Here is a 10,707-nt window from a genome sequence, read left to right as displayed (position 1 = left end):
AAATATTTATTATAACCACTACACCACAGACACGTGGTAAGTCTAAGTTTTCCAAGAGATCTAGCTAATTATTATGTCCAATCACGATGGTCAATACACATATCTACCAGGGCTCGAACCTGGGACCTTCCGCGTGTGAAGCTGACGTGATAACCACCACACTACAGATACGTAGTAGCACTGAGTTTTCCAAGATATCTAGCTAATTCTTATGTTCAATCCCGATGGTCAACACATGTATCTACTAGGGCTCGAACCTGGGACCTTCCGCATGTGAAGCGGGCGTGATAACCACTACACCATAGATACGTGGTAATACTGAGTTTTCCAAATATCTAGCTAATTCTTTTGCCCAATCATGATGGTCAATACATGTATCTACCACGGCTCGAACCTGGGACCTTCCGCGTGTGAAGCGGACGTGATAACCACCACACTACAGATACGTAGTAACACTGAGTTTTCCAAGAGATCTAGCTAATTCTTATGTCCAATCCCGATGGTCAATACATGTATCTACCAGGGCTAGAACCTGGGACCTTCCGCGCGTGAAGCGGACGTGATAACCACCACACTATTATGCCTAAAATAGTAAAAAGATTAGACCCTCGTGATGCATTCTTCGGGGGTAGATGTTGTGCCACGAAACTATACCATAAAACAACAGGATCGGAGCGAATTCATTACGTGGATTTCACAAGTTTATACCCATTCATTAACAAAACCACCAAGATACCTATAGGACATCCCGAAATCATACTAGACGATTTTCCTGACATATTTTCGTTTGATGGACTTCTTAAATGCGACGTATTACCGGCCCAAAACCTAATTCATCCTGTTTTGCCTGCTCGTATTAACGGAAAACTAACGTTTCCATTATGCTACACATGTTGTAAAACCCAGCTTCAAGGTGCTTGCGAACATACTCCAGAACAAAGAGAATTGCGAGGCACATGGGTAGTCGATGAGTTACGTCATGCAGTAGAGAATGGTTACACAGTCACGAGAATGTACGAGGCTTGGTCATACAAAGTGACACAGTATGACCCCAAAACAAAAAAGGGGGTTGTTTAAAGATTACGTTAATGCCTTTTTAGAGTATAAAACCCTAGCTAGCGGCTTTCCAGCAGATTGCCAGACTAAAGAAGACAAAGAGGAATATATCAAAAGTTTCAAAGACGTAGAGGGTGTAGAACTGGATATCACTAAAGTAGAGAAAAATGAAGGTCTCAGATGCCTTAGCAAACTCATGCTCAACTCTTTTTGGGGTAAATTCGGCTAGAAAACAAGACACACCTCCACCGAACTAATCAAAGATGCCAACAAATTATACGCACTAATATTAAATCCGGATATAGAGGTTAAAAGTTTATTAACAATTAACGAAAACACAGTACTAGTTAAATACGAACACATTCTCGAAAACGAGATTGTGCACAAACACACAAACGTAGTTATCGCTTGTTTCACAACAGGTATGGCACGATTACATCTACTAAAACATCTTGAAAAGGTCGGTGACCTTTGTTTTTATTATGACACTGACAGTTTAGTGTACCTCTCCCCAGACGGCGCTCATTTGCTACCCACTGGTGATTATTTAGGGGAGCTCAAAAATGAATTAGAATCTTATGGGAAAGATGCGTATATTTGCGAATGGAGGAGTGCTGGACCAAAGAACTATTCTATGGACATTTTAGACCCTAAAACCGGCAAAAAAACTAACATTATCAAAGTTAAAGGATTTTATTTAAACGCCTCTACAGAAAATTATATAAATTTCGAAACAATGAAGAAACTACTGGGAGTAAACAACGAAGGTGAACCTCTAATGAACTCGGTTCAAGTCCCTATTGGCCCTCAAATCAGACGTCTACAAGATCACACTCTGATCACGATCAACCAGACCAAAACATATCAGGTCGTAGTGGATAAAGTTAGAATAATATCTGACTATAAAACTACCCCCTACGGTTATATTAACTAGACTCTTTGACATTTTCTACATACATTACTTGTATATATTTTAGATACCCAGTATCAGTATTTTAATTAGTATCTCAAGTATTATTTATAGTAATGTATCTCAAGTATTATTTATAGTAATGTATCTCAAGTATTATTTATAGTAATGTATCTCAAGTATTATTTATAGTAATGTATCTCAAGTATTATTCATAGTAATATTGACGTATTTCAACTATTAACATGTAACAATATTTTAACGAATACGCAGCGTTTTTGGTAATATTTTTGCATTTAGTAAGCTTTTTTAATTCGTATATATTAGCACTTTAGTTTAAAAATTAGTATTGAATTGTTTTGTATAAATGTAATTTTTATTATTTGATGATAATTATAGTAATGTTTTTAGTAATATTTCCATATTTTTATCCTTAATCGTATATCAGTATTTTAGCGTGTATAGCGCGTCAGAAAAAATATATTTTTTCGTCAATCCTGTGAACATTTAAGTTTAATAACTAGCCTAATATTTGTACTAGAATCGTATAATAACCATTGTAGCTTTTAAATCATATTAAAAGTAGTATTGGTTTATTTTCTATGAATATTCTGGGGTATATATGTACGTAATAATCTCGCATGCAGTAATATTGTTCTATTTTCTATGATGGTAAATGCTTATGTGCTTAATCATCTGGTACTACCATTTTTTGAAGTTGTATTAATTTTGCATTTTAGTGAATTTGTTTGTTATCAAAATCATTGTAATTCGTATTTTCTAATGATGTTCTTTAGTAATGATTGCGCATTTTAACTGTATATCAATATTTTAGCGCGTAGGAAAATATATATTTTTCAGTCCATCCTATTTCGCATTTTAACTACTTGTCAACTACCAATTTTCTTTTCAAAATAGAAATTTGAAAAAGGTTTCTTTGGAGAAATTTCTGTTTAAATTCAGCTTAGTGGCCGCTATTACGCTCGTTTAAAGTGATTTCATCTCAATCGAGCGATTAATAAGACTGGTTCGATTTTAAAAAACACTCAAAATCGACTTATCTCGGCGTGAGAAACACATTTTGAGGACTATTTGGTAATATCCTATTGGATAGAATCCCGTTGGATCGAATTCAAATTTCTAAAATTGTAGCCAAATTTAAAACAATTTATAGCCCAAAGAGCGATTTTCTACTGAATGGGAATATTTAAATGGAAGAGCTTTCGACTGAATGGGATGGGTTTACACATATAAAATCATAGCGTTTTCCTTGAGTTGCCGGGCTCCAGTAGCGCAATGGATAAAGTGATTTGGATGATCGAAGAAGTTAAGCAGCATCGAGCGCCGTTAGTACTTGGGAGGGAGATCTCTTAATGGTAAGGTTAGACTACGTTACGTATGGTTAGGTTAGGGTTAGACAATTTCCAAAAATGGAAGTTATTTTCTGAAATTTATTGAAGAATGTTATTGGTGAACACATATTATTTGCTGCAGTATCAAGAAGTTTAATAAGAAAATCAATTTTATTTTTAGGTTAGGTTAGGTTAGGTTAGGTTAGGTTTGGTCAGGTTAGGTTAGGTTAGGTTAGGTTTGGTTAGGTTAGGTTAGGTTAGGTTAGGTTAGGTTAGGTTTGGTTAGGTTAGGTTAGTAATATTTTATAAATCATTTTACAATGTTACGCCTTTTCCAAAATATTGAAATTTAGCTTCATTGACTTCTCACATAATATGCCTTTTCCAAAACATTACTGTTATGTTAGGTTAGGTTTGGTTTGGTTTGGTTAGGTTAGGTTAGGTTAGGTTAGGTTAGGTTAGTAATATTTTATAATTCATTTAACAATGTTACGCCTTTTCCAAAATATTGATGTTTAGCTTCATTGACTTCTCAAATAATATGCCTTTTCCAAAACATTACTTCTATGTTAGGTTAGGTTTGGTTAAATTAGGTTAGTAATAAATTATAAATCATTTAACAATGTTACGCCTTTTCCAAAATATTGAAATTTAGCTTCATTGACTTCTCCAAAAATATGCCTTTTCCAAAACATTACTGTTATATTAGGTTACGTTTGGTTTAGTATTTTCTGCAATAACAAGAAGTTTAATAGGAAAATCAATAGAAAAAAAGGATTGAAAGGAAAATTCATGATTGGAAAACCGCCCAAATTGCGGTATTCGGTCTAATGGGATTCGGTCGAACGAGACATTCGATCCAATGGGATTCGACCCAATGGTAGACAATCGACTATTTCGTTACTTTCAAATAAAATATGTGAAAAGATTATTTTTGCATTCACCAATCTAACACGATATCCATTGAAAGAACTGTGAAATTACATATTCAGTAAGAAATCGTATGTTGGTATTTCATACTTAAATTGAGAAAAGTTCGATTTTCTTTTCAAAATAGAAATTTGAAAAAGGTTTCTTTGGAGAAAGTTCTGTTTAAATTCAGCTTATTGGCCGCTATTACGCGAACGATTTTCACGTAGAGACACGTATTCAAAATCCATGAAGTTAGGTTCAAAACCCTTAACTAACTTGTTAAGGGCAATTAAAAACCATTCGCGTACCGTTTCAGCACCGCTGATAGCCTCCATTTTTTGTTTACTTTGCTCGAGGTTTTATATCTAGTTGAAATACGTCATTTGCGTCTGTATGACCAATCCCCACGGGATCCAATAGGAATGCGCAGAGCAATGTCGGACATGAAAGGGGTAGGGCTTACTTGTCCACTAACACCGGCGTATATTCGCGCTACTTAGGTCTTCTTATAGTAAATTCCTTCTTGTTCAAACTTAATCAAAACCTGATCCCAATTTATGAAAACATTTGCAAATCAGGGCCAACTGTACTCAAAATATTACAAAAACGCGCATAAAATGTTTTTAAAAAACGAGTCAAAAATCAAATAATAAAAAAACTCTGAGAATATGTCCCGATTATTGACAGATGGGAGTCGAAATATTCTTGATGTTTCGTCTTAAACAGAGAAGAAGTTCTTGCAGCACCACAGGTCGTTTCGCAAATAAATAGGGTAGACTGTTTTCGATTTATCGAGGTAATGAGCCACAACGTGTACCGAAGTTCCCAACGAAAGACTCTTAAGGCTTTAGTACCTGATGTCCCCTGTCCGAGGAATACATTTCTTAAGGCAGGTTTTAACAAAACTTTTCAAATCTAAACTCCATCTTATACATATATGGTATTCCTTGCCGATCGAACTTTGCAACACTAAGACCATTTCCACGGAGTCGTTTCAGCGAGGTGAAAATGTGGGTTTCCTAAAAAGTGCATTACATTGCAGCTATCTCTATGGTGGCTGATTTCTAGCAGCAGATAATAGAGATTTTCATATTTACTCTATGTATTAAAAGTCGCTGATGCTGATAGCACGTCTACACGGGTATACAAACCGAATTAAATTTACCAACGAGGTTTGTACTTCAAGGGTCATAAATCTCCCAGGAGCAATCATTAGGCCTATACGGTACACCTGTTACAGTTATCCAGCTTTATGACTAATAACAAGAAGTGATATCTAGATTATTAGGGAGAAGGTATAAATTCGCCACATTTCCAACTTTATCTCCATTCCAAACGTAAGTCCGGAGTTAATCCCCGCCTCTAAATTACAACCAGCATCTCTTTGGTTCTTGAAAACTCACGTCAGCGCGACGCGAATGACGAAAATTACGTATTTTCCGACTGAAGAGAGGCGAAATAGCCCGGCGCATCCTTTTACGTCCCCTCCTTGTATTTTGAAAGGGGGTCTAGACTATGGCGCGCGAATACTTAGGCATATTTTACGGTTTTAATGCCCCATAATTGTTTAAATGTTAAATTAGTTTAATGTATTTTTAAATGTGTATTCCTTTTTGTCGTAATAACCGTGCCTGTTAAAAAACAAAAAAAACTTATATCTTCTCCCTAATAAACTTGATATCACTTCTTGCTAATAATATTAATTCATAAGATAATGTTCCACAAGGTTGTCAATGATTACTAAGAGCTTGTCATGAAGTGACGTAGGTGAAACGTAATAAATTCTCCTAAAGCTACGCCTGGTAAGACGCTGCCAAAGGCTTAGTACAGACTAAATAGGAAGATGAACTGCCAAAGCCGAGTGTATTCAATTCTCGCTTGTCGTTCTCGAACTAGCTCTCGGTAAGTCCCTAACATAACGAAGTATAGGTAGTGTATTATTTATGGAACGTATCTTATGGAAAAGTGGATCGAATTTTTTTTTTCTAAACACTTTCTAAGGCTTTTGGTGGGCTCCGGCCGACTCGGGCAACGCCGTGTAGAGTTTAAGATATTTTTTCCAAGTTTTGAATAAAGTTATTTAAGAGAAAAATCGCATCTTCAGTCTTTGAGGCTTAATGGTTAAAACATGTCGCGTTGCCGAATTAAAGTAAATGGTAAATGGAATTGCAGTGAAAGAGAAGTAGTCCATCTAGCTTCGACCTAGATAAAACCTGTTGAAGACATGGCCAACCAGTCAGCCGAACAACCGAAACCTTCCATCAATAGAGTCGACCCATGCTTTGGGATGTTTTTATCGATCTTACTCCTAGGTGCATCAAAGCTAAGGTAGCTAGTTAGTAAACCTATGCGCCTTCTCACTAGTAAGCGGTGAAAGACAAAATGTCATAACTGTTCCTGAAATAAATAACACTGGGGAAATTATATAACTAAGGCTTTTAATAAACAAGGTTAACTAACGTATTTACATAATAAATTAAATTAAATTAAAGGCGAGGGTGAGAAGGGTACATGAACCGTCCGTCATGATACCGAAAACTAGACTGACTAAAGTGCGTTGAGATTTTAGAATGCTGACTCAAGAATAGGCTAAAGTTACTAGGACGCCACTAGTGGTGAATTTAAACATTAGGGCAAAGTTCATAATCTCACAGTCGCCCTCTTTGACATAATGCAAAATTCTATACTTTGATTAATAAATACTTTCAACAATTACACATTAGCTATTCAATATTTAAAATCTTAATTCCGTTAAAAAAATTCATTTTCCCTAACAATTTAGTAAAAATATCAGCTAGGTTCTTTTTGGTTTCTACAAACTTTAACTTAAACACATTTTTAGCTAATATATCCCGTACAAAATGGTATCGAATGTCAATGTGCTTAGATCGATGGTTCTCGACACAGTTTTCGGAAAAGAAGATGGCAGATTGATTATCACAGTAAATCGTAGGATGTCTGATATATACACCAAAATGCTCTAGTTCTTGGATTATCGGTATAAGCCAGAGTAGTTCTTTAGTGGCCTCGGATACTGCAACATACTCCGCCTCCATTGTCGAGAGGGATACGGACTTCTGTCGTAGAGACCTCCAGAATACGGTAGATGTTCCCAGTTGTACTGCGTAACCGCTAGTGGATTTCCTTGTATCTCGATCTGAACCCCAGTCGCTGTCGCTATATATAGAAAGTTCCGGATTCTGCTGGCATTCATAGATGAGACCATGCTTTGCTGTGGACACCACGTATCTCGTCAGTTGACAAAGGTGACACCAATGTGAGAATCCTGGATTACTGCTATACTGGGATAGGGCGATTACAGAGAACAAAAAGTCCGGACGGGTTCTCTGTGCGATAAATAATTAACTCCCGATTAATGACCGATACGGGAACTGCTTCATGCGTTCTTGTTCCTTTTCGTTGGTAGGACAGTCTTTCCGTGTTAGAATGACACCTGAAGCCACCGGAAGGCTCACAGGTATTTCTACGTTGATACCATAACTTCGTTTAATCTTGTCTATATACGACGCTTGGTGTATTTTTAATGATCCGTCTTCTCTGAACTCAAATTCGACTCCGAGTAATTTCTGTATTGGACCGAGATCCTTGATTACGAAACGCTGAGAAATAACTTTGAAAATTTCTTGCTGGATATCGTCATTCTTTGCAAGTACTACCAAGTCATCGACGTATACGAGGACTACCGCGTTATGCGGCAAATAATAAATACAGTTCGTTCCAGTTAGTTTCTTGATTCCAATGTCTCGGAAACTCCGGTCGAGTTCTATGAACCATTGTCTACCGCTTTGAGGAAGTCCATATAATGCCTTTTGGAGCCGCAGACAATAGTCGGATGTATTCGCAACGTGAAATCCTAGTATTTGCTTCATGTATATGTTGTGGTCGAGATTTCCATACAAATAGGCATTTGCTATGCTTATGGGTCCAGCCAAGACTAACGACGAATAGTACGATAAACAGGCGGATTAACCCAAAGTTAATCACCGGAGAAAAGGTGGTGTCGTAATCTTCACCTTCCTTCTGATTGAATCCCTGGGCCACCAGTCTAGCCCTATACCGAGATATTTTCCCTTCGCTATCGCGCTTCAACGTATAGATCCAGCGACATCCAATAATCTTTCCCGTCTCTGGTTTTTCCACAAGTTCTGTGACTTCGCGCTCTTTTAGCGTATCTACTTCTTCTTGCATGGCCTGTTGCCACTTTTCGACTTGTTCAGACTTCATCGCTTCCTGGTATGTAGTTGGTATGATTATATCGGTACAGTATGCGGCAAACGCTTCAGGAACATCGTCGTTCTCTTTACTTGCGGTTTTGCTACCTTGAAGGAAACTCTTGACTGCTTTCTTAGCAGCTTGTCGTGAAAATGCGAAGGGTGCCAGATCGTGTGTGAGCCCTTTTTGTTCCATATATCGCCTTACTTCCGGCTTGGAACGAAATTTAACGCCATCTGGACTGTAGTAAGAAGTGTCAGCACCCCCTTTCGTTGCTCCAGATTGCCATATTGACACTTTCCTCGTCCAGCCTTCTGGTAAGTCTTTTTCTGTCTTCGGCATCACCACTTCATCAGCTGGTAAAACCGGCTCTTCGTCAGCTTGTAAAACCGGCTCTTTGTCAGCTTGTAAAACCGGCTCTTCGTCAGCTTTCGCATCTTCCAACGTTTCATTATCACCTTCTAGATGGTCAACGTGTTGTCCAATTATATCGTTAGGCTTATCTCTCACTGGTTCTTCCCATATCCAGTAAGATAGTCCATTATCTGTGGCAGACGCTCCAGGATCAATATGTTGAAGTCCAATTTTCTCTTCGTCAATTTGTAGATGTTTCGTTTCTATTATCGTATCCTCTGTTGGATACCATACCCTATATCCCGCAATATTAATAGCGTATCCGACTACTATACCAAGTTTGGCTCTCGATTGTAACTTATCTTGTCTACGTTGACTTGGAATATGGACATATGCAATACTTCCGATTCGTCTGAAATGGTTGGCACTCGGTTTTGACCCCATCCAGACTTCTAATGGTACCCGGTTATCAAGTTTCACATGTCGTGAGTGGTTCTTAATATATGCTGCAGTACGCACCAGTTCACCCCAGAGCTTATTTGGTAATCTGGCTTCTTCTTTCATTGCTCGCATTATATTGAGTAATGTTCGATTTATCCTTTCGGCCACTCCATTCATCTGTGGTGAATAGGTATCAGTTTTTTCGTGTCTTATTCCTTCTTTGTTACAGAATTCCACAAATTGTCGAGAGCAAAATTCCATCCCGTTGTCGGTACGGAGCGCCTTCAGTTTCTTGCCGGTTTGTGTTTCGACGAAAGATTTATATTTGAGAAAACATCCAAATGCCTCGCTTTTCGTCGCCATGAGGTATACGGTAAGATAACGGCTCTTGTCATCGACAAACGTTATAAAATACTTCGCTCCACTGATTGAGCCATCCGGACCAGGTCCCCATACGTCGCCATGAACCAAGTCTAGTAAATGTTTGCTTTTAATCTCGTCAATTCGCCTGTGAGGTTGTTTTGTGGATTTAGCCAGATGACAAGTAGAACAATTTGGTAGAGATCCTTTCAGAGTTTGCAAGCCCTTCAGCATACCCTTGCAAGCTATGTGTTTCAAATCGTGTTCATTTATGTGCCCAAAGCGTTGATGCCAACGCTGTAGTACTTGTATATCTTTTCCGTCAGACACATACGCCGTTGCGACATCGTCCGAATCCTTTCCCGGTGGTCCATGTATTAAAACGGTGGCATTGACTGTGTAAAAATTATCTTCTGACAGTGGTGCGACGAACGCTATCCTTCCATCGGGGAAATATGCAGTATATGTTAATGCCTCCCTGTGCCCACTATATCCAGCTTGATCAATTAGACGTTCAGATATCAAATTACGTCCCATCTTGGGCGCGTAAATGACATCCTGCAACTTGAATCTATGTTTGACTCCGTCATTGATCTGGATCCATATGTCACCTCTTCCTTCCACCGGGGAACATCCTTCCCCAATTCTTGCCTGCCCTTGATAGGGAGTAAACGAGTAAAACCAGTCCTTTTGATTACAAAAATGTTTCGTAGCGCCAGAATCTACGATCCATTCCCTGGTGTCAACGGTACTACAGAGCGCTGTAGCAAGAAATGCCCCTTCCACTGGTTTCGTTTTCTCGTCCCTTGATTTCTGTTCTTGTCGCTTGGGTCGACGACAATAGGCTGCTTGATGACCCCTGAGGTTACAATTGTAATACCTTCCATTGAATTTCGTTGACTTGCTACCGGCTTTAGGCTTCACTCGTCTCCCATTCGCATCTGGATGTTGAGCGGTAAAAGACTTGTGCGTGAGGTCTTGATCTGTATCACGTTGACATAGTCTTCCATGTTCAGCAAGTAACTTGTCTGCCACTGCTTCAGGTTTAAAATCTTTGTCATCGAATTGATATATCTGCGCTGTTAGCGA

At 38.3% G+C, this 10,707-nt stretch overlaps 2 non-coding genes across 2 annotated transcripts; both read right to left on the bottom strand.

Annotated features, from left to right (window-relative positions):
• Positions 1 to 236: 236 nt before the first annotated feature.
• Positions 237 to 309, bottom strand: TRNAV-CAC (transfer RNA valine (anticodon CAC)). The gene has a single exon. It is a non-coding gene; the product is annotated as a tRNA-Val (tRNA).
• Positions 310 to 373: 64 nt separating this feature from the next.
• Positions 374 to 446, bottom strand: TRNAV-CAC (transfer RNA valine (anticodon CAC)). Its single transcript has one exon. It is a non-coding gene; the product is annotated as a tRNA-Val (tRNA).
• Between the last annotated feature and the right edge of the window lie 10,261 nt (positions 447 to 10,707).

Source organism: Phalangium opilio, unplaced genomic scaffold (genome assembly GCF_054372755.1).
Source record: "Phalangium opilio isolate 3A_F unplaced genomic scaffold, DU_Popi_V2 ptg000095l_1, whole genome shotgun sequence".
Taxonomy (NCBI): domain Eukaryota; kingdom Metazoa; phylum Arthropoda; class Arachnida; order Opiliones; family Phalangiidae; genus Phalangium; species Phalangium opilio.
This window is presented reverse-complemented; position numbering and strand designations above follow the sequence as displayed.